The sequence below is a fragment of the Protopterus annectens genome, chromosome 2.part1, assembly GCF_019279795.1.
Source record: "Protopterus annectens isolate FY-2018-M chromosome 2.part1, PAN1.0, whole genome shotgun sequence".
Classification (NCBI taxonomy): Eukaryota; Metazoa; Chordata; order Ceratodontiformes; family Protopteridae; genus Protopterus; species Protopterus annectens.
In genome coordinates this window covers 1,625,431,870-1,625,450,730 of record NC_056729.1, presented here as the reverse complement: position 1 = coordinate 1,625,450,730, position 18,861 = coordinate 1,625,431,870, and the positions used below count along the sequence as shown (strand labels likewise).

General features: G+C 41.0%; 1 protein-coding gene across 1 annotated transcript in view; it reads right to left on the bottom strand.

Moving 5' to 3' along the window:
- Positions 1-18,861, bottom strand: part of MRPS16 (mitochondrial ribosomal protein S16) — a 207,468-nt gene that overhangs the window by 122,532 nt on the left and 66,075 nt on the right. The window lies entirely within an intron of this gene.

The following is an 18,861-nucleotide window of genomic DNA, read 5'->3' as shown; positions in this document are numbered from 1 at the left end:
TAGAATACAAATCTCTTCCATTTACTTTTGAAAATCTTCCTAGTAGAAGGTTTTTAGAAGATAACAAGATATGACATAGCGGGGAGGAAAGCCTGCATGGTCTAGCAATCAATGAAATTGGAGAAACCAAGCTGTCAGCTTGAGGCCCGTTACGTCTGGATTAATCATACCTGTCAGGTGAGGACAGAAGAAGGGGAAACAGATCTGACGATGTCAGAAAGGTGTAATGAGGATAACTGTACTCACTGGAATGCTTTCTACTGAAATTTGGATACAAGACGTAATGGTGAGTAAGCGTAAAGAAGACAGGAGGGCGAATCATGGACAACAGCATTTCTCAGCGACACCCCTGCTGGGGGGAATCAAGGCAAAGAACAAGCTGCATTTGTGGTTGAGGGGAAAGGCAAATAGATCACAGCACAGCTGGCTCCATCAATGGAAGATCTTCTCCGCCACTCTAACACTTAAAGACCACTCGTGAGTCATTAGAATGGACCTTCTTAATTTGTCTTCAATCACTGTGGATTTCCCCAGAATATGTATTGCCATGGAAAAGCCACCAGAAGAGACTGCCCACTGCCACACACTCATCACTTCTTGACAAAGTGGGTAAGATCTGCCCCCCCCCCCCCCCCCCCGTTTGCTGATGTACCAGACCATTGACACATTGTCTGTCTGAATAGCAACTGTCCCATACAGGAGACAAATTAATCAATATAAAGAAGGCAGCCCCCAAGGATATTTGAAGAGAAATCCAGGCAAAAGTATCCAGATGAGGAAAATTTAAAAATAAGAAAAATAATATCACAAAGATGGAAAGCAGAAAAGAAAATTAGTAAAGTAGAAGTTAAAAAAATAGAAGTTGAAGTTATGGAGTGCCTGCAGACTGAATAACACAGAAGGTCTAGCACAGATTTCTTTACAGGACGATGGAGTGAGTCCTCACAGTAAGAAGATGCAGGAAAATCAGGAGACATCTGAAGAAGAAATATGGACATGGGAAAGAAAAAAAAGATTTACTATGGTGTAATATTTATGCAAAGGAGAAAGCAAAACACCAAAACAAATAGAGCAGCACCAAAGACATTTGAAGAGAAATACAGGCAAAGGAATCCGTATATGGAAAATTTTACAATACAAAAAAGAAGACAAAGAGGAAAATTAGAAAAGGCGAGTAGTAATGGAGAAGTCATATAAATAAACAATGAGGTTATGGAGCACCTGCAAAGTGAAGGATTCAGTGTAGAAAATCTAATGCAGAAAGCACCACACCAGGAAAGAGCAATGGATATCCAAACTAAGTGGCAACCAGTGGAACAGAAAGCAATTGGTCAGGTGACATATCAGGATATTTTGGAGCCTTCCACAGGAAACCAGTATAAACGTTCACTTGAAGCTAGACAGCAAGGGAAGGAACAGAAAACTGTGGAAACTCTGATGCAGTCAATGTTGAGGAGTGATAGGCCAGTGAGTTCCCATATGAAAGAGCAATGGATGACACAGGATGAAACTGAAGAGAAGGTGCTACAGGAAGATGCTATAGAACTTTCTATAGAATGCCCACAGGAAATGGAAAACAAAATGCACCCTGAATTTAGAAGAAACAGAGCTAAGAGAAGGGTTGCTTGACTTAATAGACATAGACAGACATATTAAGATCAATGAAAGAAATAGACTGCAGAAGGTGAATAAAACCCAAAAAGTCAGACGTTTGATAAAACAAATGAATACAGTAATTAGGACTGTTCATAGACATCCATGCGATACAACAGAAGTAAATAGGATAGATTACTGTGCAGCTAAATTAATAACGGATAAAGTTCTACCATAAGAACACAGGGTAATGAGGGGAAAGGGGAGAAATCAAATACCATTCATGGAAATATTGAACAGAGAAAACCATAAAGCAACTAAAACAAGAAGTGTCAATATTAGAAGAGTATAGAAGAGGGAAAAATCAACAAAAATACTCAGAAGGATAGATGTGATAAAAGCAATGCACAACATTAGAACAGATCAGGATCTATCATGCACTATTGCAAACAACAAACTAAAACTTTCAGCACAGGCAGAAAAACTTAGAAGATACACAGATAAATATAAAGGAAAAGTACAAAATAAGCAATTTATTGATGTCCCAGAAAAGTTTGAGAGAGGATTGGGAAACAAGGTAAAAGGAATTAAAATCCCACCAAAAAAAGAAGAAATAAATGCATTTTGGAGAAGTACCTAAGATCCTGTGGAAAATAAAGATGCTAAATGGATAGAAAAAGTAAAAGAAAGAATATGAAGTTTAAACGTACAGGATATGAAATGGGATGAAATAACAGCCAGAGAGATTGAAACAAAGTTAAGAAAAGCCTCTAATTGGAAAACTCCAGGCCCAGATGCAGTACCTAGCTTTTGGTTAAAAGCACTAACATCTTTGCACGAAGATTTACCCATGACTAAGAATTATTTATATGGGCACCCTGAATGGACAACAACCCGGCTAACAGGAAAAACAATGCTCCTACTTAAGAGTGAACTTGCAAGCTATCCTAAAAATTACAGACCAATAACTAGTCTTCTGACGACGTATAAACTATACACGAGAATTGATGCTGACACAGTTTATAGTCATTGAAAAGAAAACTCAATTATGGCAGTAGAACAAAAGGGCAATAAAAGAAAGTCATATGAACAAAGGATCATTTGTTGTTAGATTCTTCCCCTTTTTAAAGTTGTCCACTATGAATTTAAGTATGGCATGACTTGACTACAAAAAAATCCTTTGATAGTATCCCACATTCATGGATAAAAGAGTGCTTAAAAATGTATAAGACTGATTAACTACATTACAGTGACCATGAAACAGTAACAGACCACTTTTCAATTAAGCCATGATAAAGGACAAATTATTACTCCAGGGATAAAAATTCCAAGGGAAATATTCCAGGGTGACTGTCACTGCTGATATTGTCTTGCCTTTAACCCATTAAGCTTTCTACTAACAGCTTAGGCCATGGCTATAATTTGGCTCCCAGAAAACAACAAAGTGTAAACACTTACCTTCTCTTTGTCAATGATTTAAAACTGTACAGCTCAATCAGACGAGGAACTGCAAGTTGTCAAAACTTTTTCAGATGGGGTTGGGAGGGTGGCCTAATGGTTAAGGTGTTTGCCTTACAAACACAAAGTGCAGGGTTTGAGTCTCACAAGGGATAATTGGCTAAGCTTAAAATGGCTCGCAAGGGCAGTTAGCTTGGTACTAATATACGAACCTATGAACCAATGATATAAGAATGTCATCTGGTCTTGATAAATGTGAAAAAGCAACCTTTAAGGAAAGAAAAATGCAGCACCAAGAAAAATAGAAGTTATGTTCTTACCATAACGTTCCATGTTAGTTGTCTTCTTCTCGCCTTCTTCTTGCTGGATGGGTTCGGAGCCGACCTCGGCTCCGACTCGGCCACTCTAAAAGCTCGAGAGTTGGTTCCACCGGCTCGAGGCTCCCCTTATATCCCACAATGCTAGGCGAGAGTTACCTCAGATCTCGTTTGTAAGCTAACCCCAGCTTATAATAGTAACAGAATAACTCTAAACAGAGTCCACCTCTAACAACAGGAAGAAAGAAGGGTGACCTACATCCTGAACCAGGAAATATGCACAACAGCATATGCCTAAGAAAGAGGTGGTAGAAAGAGAGGTCACAATCACAACTCCTCTAGGTCTGTCCAGGCCAGGGGGCAGGAGGGTGGGGCCTTAAGAAGAAGCGAGAAGAAGACAACTAACATGGAGCGTTATGGTAAGAACATAACTTCTATATGTTAAGTTGTCTATCTCGCCTTCATTCTTGCTGGATGGGACGCGTCCCTAGCACCTTGTCCCGGGTGGCCTAACGGAACAGACTCCTGAGAACAGTGGAACCAAAGTTAGCTCTATGCCTAGAAGCTAAGTCCAACTTATAATGAGAAATGAAAGTGTGAGGAGTAGCCCAAGTAGCCGCTGCACAAATGGTGTCAATAGGCAGTCTGTCTTGGAAGGCTAAAGAAGTAGCCAAAGCTCTGGTGGAATGGGCCTTAGGTTTATTAGGCAGTTTTGGTGTCTAATTTCATATACAAGGGAAATCAAAGATGTTAGCCATCTGGATAATGATACCTTTGAAACTGAAAGTCCCTTTCTGCTTTCCGCATAGGAGACAAACAGCTGATCAGATTTTCTGAATTGTTTTGTTCTATCCAAGTAGTACCTCAATTGACGATGAACATCCAGGCAGTGTAATTTTTGTTCAGACCTATTGGAATATTCTGGAAAAAAGACAGGGAGGTCAATGCTTTGATTTAGATTTGACGTCGAGACCACCTTAGGCAAAAAGGACGGGTTAGTTCGTAAGGATACTCTGTCCTTATGAAACAATAGATAAGGAGGTCGACAGCTGAGTGCTTGAAGCTCTGAAACTCTTCTAGCTGAAGTAATAGCTACCAGAAAAAGAGTCTTCCATGATAGCAATTTTAAAGAACAGGAGACTGCAGGTTCGAAAGGGGGAAGAATCAAAGAAGCAAGTACTAAATTTAGGTCCCAAGGAGAAGGATTTCTTATAGGAGGTCTGAGAAGAAAAACTCCTTTCAAAAAGGCTTTGCAAAGCTTGTGGGACATTAAGGCAGATTCAGAAATACCCACATGAAAGTTAGAAATAGCTGCCAATTGAACTTTAAGAGTAGAGGGAGATGAACCTGCATGGAAGAGTTCAGCTAGAAATTCAAGGACTAATTGGATGTAAGCAGTGAAAGGATCTATGTCCTTTCCTTGAGCCCAATATGTGAAGCGTTTCCACTTACTCAAATAAATCTTCCGAGTGGAAGATTTATGGGAAGCTATCAAAATATCTCGAACGGAGTGAGATAATTGAGGAAGCCTGGCTAAGGTTGGAACTGGAGGAACCAAGCAGTGAGGTTCAGAGAGGGAGGGCGATGAAACTGACCCGACTGATGGATCAAAAGATCTGGAACTAGGTCCAGATTCCACGGTCGCTCAAAAGAAATCGATGTAGAAAGGGGAACCACACCTGTCGAGGCCAGTAAGGAGCAATGAGGATCAATGAGGCCTTCTGAGCGATAGCTTTCTGTATCACTTGAGAGATTAGTGGGAAGGGAGGAAATGCATACAGAAGTCCCCGGGGCCAAACTTGGACTAGAGCGTCTCTGCTGGGTTGGCCTGGTAAAGGGAATAAGAGTGAAATATTCTCTGCACTTGCTGTTTTGGGGAGTAGCAAAAAGATCGCAGCAAGGCTGACCCCACTTGAGGAAAATTTCTCTCACAACAGAGTCTTTCAGAGACCACTCGTGAGGCATGAGGATAGCTCTGCTCAACTTGTCCGCAATTTGATTGGAATTCCCGGGGATGTGCGTTGCTATCAGAAACCGCTGAGAAGAAATCGCCCATTGCCACAATCTGAGTGCTTCTCGACACAGGGGGTATGACCTGGTTCCGCCTTGTTTGTTGATGTACCACACTACAGACATATTGTCTGTCTGGATTGCAATCGTTCCCAGGGGAAGAGAGTCTTGAAGGGCTTGCAACGCTAAAAGCACTGCTCTCATCTCCAGAACATTTATGTGCAAGTGGCATTCGTTTGGTTGCCATGTGCCCTGGACCGTCCTGCCCTGATAATGCCCCCCCCACCCGATCAGGGAGGCATCTGTTGTCAGAGTAGCAACCGGAGGGGGTGGAACAAAGGGTCTTCCCAACAAGAGCTGAGGGAAGACATCCACCACATGAGATGATTTTTGCGCTTGCGTGATCATAATGGTGTGAGACATTGGAAGTTGCTGGTATGACCATTGAGTAAAGAGCATCCATTGAAGGATCCGCATGTGGAATCTGGCTAATGGAAGCAGAGGTATGGCCGCCATAATTCCCAACACTTTCAGAACTAACCTGGCTTTGATTCTGTTGTTGTTGAAAAGGAGTGAGACCAGTTTGTGAATGTCTGTTATTCTCTGATGTGTTAGTCTCGCAGACATGTCTACTGTGTCTAGATTTGCGCCTATGAAAGTAATAGCACGACAAGGCGACAAAACAGACTTTTCGCAATTTATTGAAATGCCTAACTTTGACAAATGCGAAAAGTGTAATCCCTGGCCATCAGAAGGAGATGCTTGGTGGGAGCTGTGAGGAGCCAGTCGTCCAAATATGGAAACACCTGGAATCCTTGTCGTCTCAGGTGAGAAGCTACCACTGCCATGCATTTGGTAAACACCGGGGGCAGTGGTGAGACCAAAGGGCAGGGCCCTGAACTGAAAATGACTGGTTCCCAGCCTGAAGCGGAGGAATCTTCTGGGCGTCTGTTCATTTTATGTGATAGTACGCATCCTGAAGGTCTATAGAGCACATCCAGTTTCCTTTGCCCAAAGGGAAGGATGGATTGCAGCGTGACCATCCGAAATCTTGTTTTCTTGACTGATCTGTTCAAGATACTGAGATCCAAAATTGGTCTCCAGTCCCCTGTTTTCTTTGGAACTAAAAGAACCTTGAGTAGATTCCGGATCCTTGCTGGTCTGCTGGAACTGGCTGAATTGCTCTTTTTGCAAGCAGTTTTGAAATCTCCAAAACCGCTAGATCCCTTTGAGCGGTGGAACATCTGGAAGGGATTTTTTTGATTGGTTTGGAATGCGAAGAAAGGGGATAGAATAGCCTTCGGAAATGATGGACTGTACCCATTTGTCTTGAGTCAGGGATAGCCAGGCTTCTGGGTACAGTGACAATCTTCCCCCGACTGCCTCCGAAGATGGGCAGTCGGGCAACACCTCAGGGATGCTGAAAGGGCTTGTCAGAGAAGGCTTCCCGATTGCCCTGGTTCTGCGGACCCCCCCTGCCCCTAGGGCGGCGTCTACCATTGTTATTCCGCCTCTGCCTCTGGAGGAAGCGACTCTGTCGTCAGGCGAAGTCCCTTGAGATTGTTTACGGAACCACATCTTTCCACCTTTCTGGCCTTTGGGGTAAGGCCTAGAAGGAGTAGAAAACGGACTCCGGCGGCAGAAAGGGTCTTGCCATCAGTTTCACACCTAGTCAAGGTTTCTTTCACTTGAGGACCAAAGAGATGATCCATCAAGCGGGAGTTAGTGAAAGACGTCTTGAAGGGTCCAAAATTGCATAGCCGCATCCAGGCATGCCTACGTAAGGCCACACCTGTCCCTGCGGCTCTACTCGCTCCATCAGCCGCGTAAGAAAGAAGGCGCATGGAGGAGTTGGTTATGGAGTTAAGGATAGCCAGCTGCGTGTTCATCTTATCTTGAAAACCCGCAGCTGTAGGGTCCTTTAACATTTCACTCGCTTCCTTGATCAAGTCCCTTTGAAGGCAGTAAAATGGCATAGGTAGTTCAGCGACGCATGGTAAATGTCGCTGGCGAGAACATCCGCTTCCGTACCTGTCCATGGACCTAGATTCCTTGTTAGGTGGATGGACAGGTACTGAAGGATCAGCTAGCTCCTTCTTAGTGGCAGCAGCTACCACCATAGCATCCACAGAAACTCCTTTTGTTAAGAACTGTTTGTCTGCTGGTGCCGTTATGAACTTGGAGGGTCTCCTGGGAGTGGGGTCCACTGAATCAGGAGCCGTCCATGCCTTCTTAGCAACCACCTGCATGAGGGGGTCAAGGGGGACACCCAGGAGGTGGAAGGGCGAGCCAAGCGCCTCAAGATACACAGATTCATCCTCCGAAGGGTTGAGGGCTGGCCAATTTCCCCTCTGCTTCAGGATCTCTAGAATGTCTGCAAATGAGACATCTTCAGAAGGGGAACGGGTGAACCCTCAGAATCATCTAAATCTGTGTCAGGCGTGATTGACTCAGGTGAGTCAATGTGTTTCCTCTTACACTTCCTCTTCCGAGGGGCTCTTCTGCCAAATCAGGAGAGGGGACGGAAGAGGATGAAATCCCGAAAGGGGGGTGCTGAGGAGCGGGCTCTCTGCGGGGCGGGATGAGGGAGTGAGTCGACTTGACCTGAGGCACCGTGGGGAGGCGGCGGAGCCGACTGTGGAGTAGAGCCAGGCTCTAACACACTCCGCATGACCTCGAATGCACCCCTGTCAGGCAAAGCCAGAGGTCCCGCTCCGAGAAGCTAAGAACCTCCCTCGGCTCCGACAGTGATGGCTCCGAGGCCGATGTCGGAGCTGAACTCACCAGCGCCGAAGCACCGAGAGGGAGCGTCGGACAAGCGTCCCATGCCACTCACCCCTCGGAGCCGACGAGGGAAGTCGGCGCTGAGATTCTTCCAAGGAAGAAATCGGAGCCGGCAGCGGGCCGAAGACAATTGTATCGGCTCCGGTGCTATCACAGTCTCGGTTCCGTGGCGACCCGGCTCCGAGCTCAAGAGAGTCGAAGGAGGAATATATTGATGGACGGGGCAGGCATCGACTGATGAGTCGGGCTCTGAAGCATCTGGGCCAGTGCCACGGACTTAAGAAGTCGACTCACTACCCTCTGAAGGTCATGATCCGACAGCCTCGATGACCTAGAGGAGTGAGATCTTTGGCTCCGTTCAGACAGCAGGGGAGATCCTGGAGCCGAATGAGCGGAGCCAGCGATGGTGACCTGGACCTCCTCCTGGTTGTCGGCTCCGAAGTTCTGGTCGGAGCCGACACGGAATTTCTAATACCTCGGCTCCAGCCGGGCCGAGGAACCACAGAAACTGTGGACTGAGACTCATCGGCTCCAGCCGAGCCGATGTAGACAGAGGTTTAGAAACCTTAGGTCTCGGCTCAGTTGTCGGAGCCGAAGACCTAGATGCCTTAGAGGGCTTCCTGTAGATACAGAAAGGGAATCCTCTGGCTTGAGTAAGCCCTTAAAATTAACTTATTTTTCTTTCCTGCAGGACCCTGGGGCTGAAGCCATGGCACACAGCACAGGAGTCCTGCAGGTGCAAAGGTCCCAGACAGTAGACACAAGAAGTGTGAGCATCTGTCAGAGACATTTTCTGACAGCACGCATCACACTTCTTGAATCCGGAGACCTTTGCTTCTTTAGACATATCTAAAGGTGTAATCACACACACAGTCACAAACACACTAATTACACCCTGTCTAGTTTAAATTATAATAAACCACTAACTAGGTTTTTTTAAATAAGAAAAATAACACACACACTCCACTAGGAAAAGAAAAAAGGCCTGTAGGCCCAAGGGAAGAACTTAAAGTTCTTGAGGGAAAAAAAACAGGAATTTTTAAGAAAGGGGATAAGAATTCCTCTAAACTAAGGGAAATAAGTAAAAATATTAAAATTAAAGGGGTTTTAATAGACTAACTTCACAAGAAAAGTCACTTACCAAGAACCGGTAGAAAACCAACACCTCGATAGCTGTAGCGGCAAACGAGATCTGAGGTAACTCTCGCCTAGCATTGTGGGATATAAGGGGAGCCTCGAGCCGGTGGAACCAACTCATGAGCTTTTAGAGTGGCCGAGTCGGAGCCAAGGTCGGCTCCGAACCCATCCAGCAAGAATGAAGGCGAGATAGACAACTTAACATCATCTGTTTGGGACAAGAATGTGATATAAAAGAAGTTCAGCAAGAGGGAGTGTATCAATACTTTGGAAATGATGAAGGATCAACAAGAAAACATGAACAAATGTAAATAAAACTTATTAAGGAATACTTTAGAAGACTTAAATTAATCCTGAACTAGAGTTTACATCTAGGAACAAAATTCAAGCTATAAAATTTGTTCATCCTGTTCTAACTTACAGTTTTGCAGTGACTGACTGGCCCCAAAACATGTTACATAGATTAGATGGGAAATCAAGAAGGATGCTTCATGCTCACCAAATGATTTATAAAAATCAATACATACCAAGATTATATATTCCCTGTTTCGAAGGAGGCATGGGCCTCCTTGAAATTGGTTACATGTATAGGATCTGCAATCGTGGGACTGCACACATATCTGCCGACCTCACAACACCCAAACATAGTGAAAGTTTTAAAAAACACGAGGAGAATAAATCTAAGATACTTCGCAGCTTAGTCTAGCAGAAGCATATTGGCGTCAAACAGGAATGGAACTCAAACCAGAAGTAGATAAAACTCAGGCAGCAACTGAATGTGAAAAAAAAATATATAAGGTGAAAGACCAGATGAGAAGGCAAGAAATGTGGAAAATGGATAAATAACAGTTGCAGTACAGAAAATGTCTGGAAGAACCTCATGTTGATCAGGAATGAATGCAGGAATAGTTGAGGACAGGCAAATTCAAACCAAGAGATGAAAGGTTAATATTGGCGGCCCAGGATAGTGGGCTATGTAAACACTGGTTTACCAAGTCCATTGAATATGTGGGAGAGACAGACAAATGTAGGTTTTACAGAACCGAATTGGAACAGTTGCACACCTCATTGCTGGTTGTGAAATACTAATGACAGAAGGTCTGAATACTGAAAGGCATTAACAATGTGGCAAGACTGTTGCACTGGGGATTATGCAAACATTATGGTATTGAAGTGGCTGAAAAACACTGGAAATATGAGCCACAAAACATCATAGAAAATGATGAAGTCTACATTACATGGGATCACCCATTACCAACACTTCAAATGATAGATGCTAGAAAACCAGATATAGTGGTCCATGAAAAGACAAAAGTAGCACTGATCATTGAAACTGCCACACCCAGTGACTACAGTGTCTTCAGTACAGACAGAGACAAACTCATAAAATAATAGGTTTGCTCTCATTTCTGTCTGCAAATGTAGAAGAAAGATAGCCAGACAGTTCCAACAGTAGTAGGAGCAACGGGTCTTATAAAAAAGAATCTACAATCGTATTTAGATACGTTACCAATACATGCAACTCCATATGAATTGCAGGAGGAGTCATTACTGGGCAACATTGCAGGTGCTGTGAAGAGCACTTCTGGTCAACATCAAAGATTAAAACAATACTAATTTCATGAACTTTAATCGTACTTTGACTTAGGAATGGAGTCCATTCCCATCATGGTATTAGAAACCCAAAAGATTTGGGGAAATTAAAGAAACAGTACCAATCCTTAGTTCACGACTGGCACATTGATTGTTTTTAAGTCCAGTTTTTGCTCAACAGTGCTATCCTGGGTAACTCAAGCTGGGCAACTGGACAGCAGCTGGTCAGCAGTTTATGGACCTTGGGCTTTATAGTGGGCACATACTGGCCAAAGTTGGTACAAACACTCCTTACACTGCTAGCATGGTTCTCTGATGTAGGAAGGAGTAGGCCGGATCCGCAACTTACTTATCACTAACAAATACTCATGCCCATTTGGAGACATTAACCAACATGACCAAATCACCTTGAGACATATTTTACACTGTCGAGTGGCTAGCCGTGACAAGGCATGCAGTCTGTGATCCTTGTTCTCCTGTCTAGAGGATACTGCTCACTACAGCTAATGCCAAAAGTGGTTGGTCTATAAAACTCTTCCCTCATAGACACCATCTAGAGTCTATGCTGCTGGCTACAACTCCATTCTTGGACAAGTCTGAGGTGGAAACACTCGGCATGTTTTTGAAAGGTGGGAGGAACCCAACAGTGACACAGGGAGAAGATGCAAAATTACATACAGACACTGAACGTAGGTCAGAATCGAACCTTTTACCTTGTATAATGAGGCAAAGATCTTGAATAGTAAGAAGAGCGTAAAGTACTGTGCAGTTGCAAGTAATATTTACAACCTTTTTATGCTTATAAGTTACAACTGCACAATATATTATACTTCTGCTGCAGTTTCATTAAAGTAATTTACATTTTCAGTAGCATTAAAAGTTTAAAATAATTGCTACATGGAAGCAGCCACTGGCTCTGGACCAGCAGCTCTCCCTCATTCCCACTTTACCACACCACCACTAAGACTGGCATGTATTTTCCAATATCTAAAAACTTGCTAGCATGAATGGCTGCCAGAGCTTTTAACTTGCATGTCAGATCTACTGCATTCTTATAAATATAAATTTCCAGTGAAAGATTATTATTGATTCAACTGTTTACCAGAGGGTACAGCCACCAACATCTACACAGCTGACTCTCTCCTATACAACATCCAGGTACTCCATGCCCTCCTGAACACATTACTTGCCTACTGCTCCAACATTCCTCAAGAAAGAACATTCAGCCCAGTAACTAACCTAACACAGTACTGGCTTATGTGCAAATGAAATTGTTCCCTCTAACTACAATTTATATAATTTCCTACCCATTGAAAACCTGCTTAATGAGAACATTCAAAACTATATAATCAAATATGAAATATCTTTTGAGAGAAAGCACAGTTCCAAACCCAAATGCAAGACCATCACAACAACATACAAATGTACCTTAATATGGACAAAAGTGACTTATTGAGAACAATGTCTTTTAGATCTCATGCATGCATTTGGAAATAAATGATCATAGCTTGAATCTAGAAAAACTAAGCAACACTTTTTGTACAGATGAACTACAATTGTTGATGTTTGTCAACTTCCAAGATGGTGGCATACTGATCAAGAGCTTCATTTCAGCTCTCCCAGTGTGAGAAGAAAAACTGAAAAATACTATCAGCTTGAGTAAAATTCACATACTGGCCAGTAACTAAACTGTCTGGATGCTACAAAATAGAAATTTATATCACTTTTTCTGGTTTATTTTCTTTCGGGTTAAGAGAAAACACGGGCGGGGAAGAATCCTACAGCTGTTCAGGAAAAACAAACAGTTCAAGCTTCTGCTTCCAATTATTTACAGAAAAAATAAATCAAATGTACTCAGGTGATTATAATAAATGAAAAACTGAAAGGGTATATCAACTTAACTTAAAAATATAATCGTATAAAGTACAAAGCTCAAGAACACAACCACACAGATAGTTGTAAAGGACATGCAAAATGTCTTTTCAGACTGAGCATAAACAGTATATCCAATGCAAAGTAATAGGCTGCTACCACGACTTCTTGTTATAAAACAGTTCTTTTATTCACGGATATCTGGTAAGCGCTTTCGCCAAGGTGGCTTCTTCAAACCAAAAAGATACAACTCAATTCAGTACACACCTTATATAGATATATAAAAACACATTCAATTACATTTTAAATTATTAAATGACTTCATAATTGATTAATGCACAAATTAATTAAATAATAAATATTGTTAATTAATTAAACCAAAATATTTCATGAATTCATTTAAGTAAAGCACTAATACTGGATGATAGTAAAAGCACAACATTTTAAATATTGGGCAATAGCAGCCCATCTTTAAATGAAATATCTAAAAAAAATATTAAAAAAAATTTTACTTAATAAGAAGCCTCCTATTCTTGAGGGCTGGTTTCATAGGGATCTTATCATTAAGGCCAGGAGAAATATGTGCCTGAAGCCTAATGATCCAATTAGTTTAATTTCTTTCTGTGAAGTTTCTTACATCACCTCCCCTCAAGCTAGGTGTATTAGTATGTAAAACCAAGAACTTAAATGCATGTGAACTATTGGTTGCTAATATACGTTTAGAGAGAGCATTTGTGTTAGATCGAATACGAATTTGATATAAGTGTTCTCTCACTCTGTCCCTAAGCCTTCTGTCGGTTTTACCGACATAGAAGGCAGGGCAAGATGAGCAGAGAGAGCAAGGTAGACAACATGTTCAGTGTTACTATTGGCAGTGACGTCAAAGCTAAAAAATTGAGAAGTATTAGGATGCACAAACATGTTAGATTCACATATACAAGAACAAAAATTACATTTATTACAAGGTTTTGTACCTAAATACTTGTTATTGTCATTAAAGAACATAGTGTTTGTATAACATAGAAGTCTGTGTAAATTTTTCTTATTTTTAAATAAGAACTGTGGTTGTTCACCCACAATTTCTTTGATGCTGGGATCAGCAGTTAATACATTCCAGTGCTTACATATGACATCTAAAACAGGAATACTTCTTGATGAAACTGTCATGTTAAATTTAAGGAAGTTTGTAAGTAAATTTATTTCTTCAAAGAAACTGCTCAAATCACCCTTGCAACCTGTCCAAAGAAGAAACAAGTCATCCACAAAACGTCTGTAAAAAATGACATGCTTCTTGTAGTGAGGTAGCAGAAACAGTTTCTGTTTCTCCCAAATAGCCATAACTAGTTTGGCGTAGCTATTGGCACAGATGTTTTTACTGAACGCCTAAGTAATGGCAAATTAAATACAGGCGTATACAGGAAACCTTACTATAAAAATACATTGTTACACAGAGAAAGTATGCACCCTAGATATGTTTTTACCAACATTATTAAAGGCCAGGCTATTCGAGCATCTAGACTAAATTCTATGCAAGTTAGCTATGAAACAGAGTTAGCAAGCCTCTATGATAGGCTTCTAACAAGGAAGTATAGAGTAGATGAAATTTCAACAGGTTTTCAGAGTATAGAACACCTTAGGGCAGATAGAGCGTGCCCTTACTTTTCAGAGCAAGGCATTGAGAAGTATATCACAAAATGTAACCCTATCAACACCAATGCACCTATGCAGAAAATCTCACTATTTTATACCTATGACTTTCATCATATAAGAGATGTCATATGTAAGCACTGGAATGTATTAACTGTTGATCCCAGCATCAAAGAAATTGTGGGTGAACAACCACAGTTCTTATTTAAAAATAAGAAAAATTTACACAGACTTCTATGTTATACAAACACTATGTTCTCTAATGACAATAACAAGTATTTAGGTAAAAAAAACTTGTAATAAATGTAATTTCTGTTCTTGTATATGTGAATCTAACATGTTTGTGCATCCTAATACGTCTCAATTTTTTAGCTTTGACGTCACTGCCAATTGTAACACTGAACATGTTGTCTACCTTGCTCTATGCTCATCATGCCCTGCCTTCTATGTTGGTAAAACCGACAGAAGGCTTAAGGACAGAGTGAGAACACTTATATCAAATTAGTATTCGATCCAACACAAATGCTCTCTCTAAACATATATTAGCAACCAATAGTTCACATATATTTAAGTTCTTGGTTTTACATACTAATACACCTACCTTGAGGTGAGGTGATGTAAGAAACTTCGAAAGAAATGAAACTAATTGGATCATTAGGCTTCAGACACATATTTATCCTGGCCTTAATGATAAGATCCCTATAAAACCAGCCCTCAAGAATAGGAGACTTCTTAAGTAAAAAATGTTTTAATAATTTTTTAGATATTTCATTTAAAGATGGGCTTTTATTGCCAAATATTTTACATTTTGTGCTTTTACTATCATCCAGTATTAGTGCTTTACTTAAATGAATTCATGAAATATTTTGGTTTAATTAATTAACAATATTTATTATTTAGTTTGTGCGTTAATCAATTATGATGTAATTTAGTAATTTAAAATGTAACTGAAGGTGTTTTTATATATCTATACAAGGTGTGTACTGAATTGAGTTGTATCTTTTTGGTTTGAAGAAGCCACCTTGGTGAAAGCGCTTACCAGATATCTGTGAATAAAAGAACTGTTTTATACCAAGAAGTCGTGGTAGCAGCCTATTACTTTGCATTGGATATACTGTTTATGCTCAGCCTGAAAAGACATTTTGCATGTCCTTTACAACTATCTACTTGTGTTCTTGAGCTTTGTACTTTATACGATTATATATTTTTATTTTTTGCTCAACAACACACATTTTCCTGTGGTGCCAACTGTTACTTTGGTTATTTAACTTAAAAATGTTGAAAAAAAAAACACAGATGCTTTAACTTGCTATTCGGATAAACTGATAAAGCTGCAAAAATCAGAAGTGGAAATGAAGAAAAGGCTGGCTGAGTGCGAAACTTCTCAAGAAGAGCAGTTTCAAAAAATAGTAGTGTTAGAAGACTGAATGCACATAGAAAACCTATGACTTTCTGCTGTACCAAAGAAACTGGAAGGAACAGACTGCATTTATTTTATGAAAGCACAAACAAGCAACTTGACTGGTATTCCTTAGCAGAATTTGTTAACGGAAAGGACACACAATGTATCTGCCAAACCTGGTCTTGAAAAGCAAACAAGACCTGTATTAGTAAAGAATCCATCATACCAGCAGAAAGAGTTGATCCTGACAAACTGTGGCAGAAGAAAAAAAAAGTGTTAAAAACTAGACAGAGCAAACTGTGGGGAATGATTATTCACTGTATACCAGGCAGAAGAGAAGAAAATTTAACCCAGCAATCGGGGAAGGTCTAGAAGCAGGTGTGAGATTCAAGCTGCTGTATACCGCTGTCTTCAGAATTTTCCAAGAGGTCAAAAACATTTTTGGATGCAGAGCAAGCTAAGGAGGAAATAAAGTTTATCCAACAAAAAGTGAGCCAGTAAACAGCAGAGGACTATGTTTCTTATTCTTCTGACAATAAAGCTCTAAGAGAATCTTTTCCAGTGAGACCTTTTCCAATGTTACAAAGGAAAACACTTGAGAGAGAGAAAAAAAGCATAGGAGTTGGCTAGAAGAATCAGGAATACACTGGACTTGAACAGAGTCTGGTGTTGGGACTTTTGAGATGAACAGGAAAATGACCATCAGCTCTGCAGTTAGTGAATAAATACAGCATAAATCATATCTGTGAAATATGGCTTTTACAAGAAAAAGTGTCTGAAAAAGACTGGACTTTTGTTGACTTTAAGCTTGTAGGTGGACCGTAAAACATAAACCCCACTTTATGTCACTAATGTTTAGAAGGGCACTAAGAGGGGGGAAAAGTAACTAAGTAAAACAATTTTTCTTATTAGTATTTGTATAAAATATTTCATAATATGAACCGTGTGCTATATACATATATATATATGTAGAGAGAACAACAATTCTGAGTAGTGTGTGGTTGGGGTTATTTTAAATGTGGGGGGGGGGGGTCATTTCAGTGACTGTTTACTGCAATGCCTTTAATACATACAAGTCCTCTTTTGTTGTACAGGCTTTACAGTATAAAAAGAGAAGGAAGGCTGGACAAAAGCAAGTTTAATGCGACTTTGCATTGCTGGTGTGGGGGAGGGGTGTAAAAGTGCACAGATTATATGTTTAAGGTATTTTCTCTTATTTTACAAGGGTGAATGTCTAGATTAAGGCCCTTGGCTTAAACTATAAAATGTGTTTTTTGTACACAAAGTGGCTTGAAAAATAAGACAAAATGATGAAAGCTATGAAAAACGCTACGTTTCTTACAGCTGCAAAGACATTAACTTGTTTTTGTTTTCCATTAGCAAATATTCAGTGGGAGTCAAGAAGTCTGCAGCTGAAAGTATACACTGTTCAAAGGTGTACACCAGGCCAACAAGCACTAGGGTCCTTGTAAGCCTTGCAGTGCAAGCCAAATGTGACCCACAAATTTGATTTATACAGGGGTGATTTACTGACTGACTTTGTCCAGAGACATGGGCACCAAACCAGGGGTGAATTTCCGATTACCATTCCACTGGTCCAAGATGTGCAAAATAGGGGACAGGGAGGAACTCTGCTTCACATGGATGGATAGCCTAGTCCAGAGAACAGGCATTTATTTAAAAGACCTATATATTTTGCTTGAGTCATAACCTAGTAGTAGTTATGATGCTGTTTATTTTGCCGCTATGCAAAAGGTTAATCAAAACAGGGACCAGGGATGCTTTGTATGCCAGGCAAAGATAACCTCTGAGAGGTCTGTATGACACCAAGTAAAGAGACAGGGCTTTATGGTGATCAGCATATGACATTGTGTTTACTTCTTGTATTCTTTTTGTAAGGAACTTTTGTGGGGATTTTAGTTGCTTTATGTGCCTGATTACATACATACAGAAGGTGGCATTATACTCTAACATGGGTCTAATGAGGGCAGAGTATAGTGATATGACCACTTCTCTGGGCCTATATGCCATGCCCTTGCTTATAAATTGAGCAACATAGAAGGATTTTCTTACTATACTGAACACATGTTGGTCGAAGGCTACATTACTATCTACAGGAGTTCCCAGATCATTGACTAGTGACTCAACTTTTAGGGGTGTTTTATTGGTGACGTAGTTACCCCGGGGTGGCCAACTTCCCAAAAGGTAGTATAATGAATTTTCTGGTACTGAGCTTTAAGTCACAGCTTTGGCCCCAAGGGACTGTCTGTGATAGACCTTCCTGAAGGGTGTTCTTATCTTTGCTGGATTAAATTACTATTCCCAGTTTACAAATGTTAGCAAATTTGGTTAGTCCGAGGCCTTTCACATTAGGTTTGACATCCAGATGTAGGTCCTCCCTCCCAGAATCCATCCACCTCTTCATGTGGGCATCCAGCAAAGAGGTGGATGGGTTGTGTGAGAGAAGAGTGGCACTGGAGAGAGAAAGATGGTGACAGCTGACAACAGCCAACCCCCATGCAGAAAATGGAGGTTGAAAATGATGACCCAAGAAGTAGATACCAAAGAGGAGTGGGCTTAACACAGAACCCTGGGGGACTCCATTGGTGATCTGCCTCTTTGTGAACGTGACCTCATTGATTCTACCCTCCTCCTGGGTTCTGTCATTGAGACAGCCAGCTATCCAGAGTGTTATAAAGGGGTTTTATACATAGGTCTGTAAGTTTACTGGCAATGCCCATGTGAGGTATTGTATCAAATGCTTTAGCCAGATTTAGGTAGACAGTATGCAGAGTTTTCCCCTTATCCACTGATTTAGTGACCCTTTCAAAGATGTCCACTAGATTCAACAAGCATGACCTTCCCTCAACAGAGCCAAACTGGGATGGATCCAGTGTCTGGAGATTTTCTATGCTCTTGTTATTTTCCATGATAATTATTTCCATGGCTTTGCAATTAAGACTAGTCAGACTTATGGGGCTGTAGTTTCCAGTATCTGTCAAAGGTCCTCCCTTATGAAGGGGAATGACTGTTGCAATTCTCCATTTA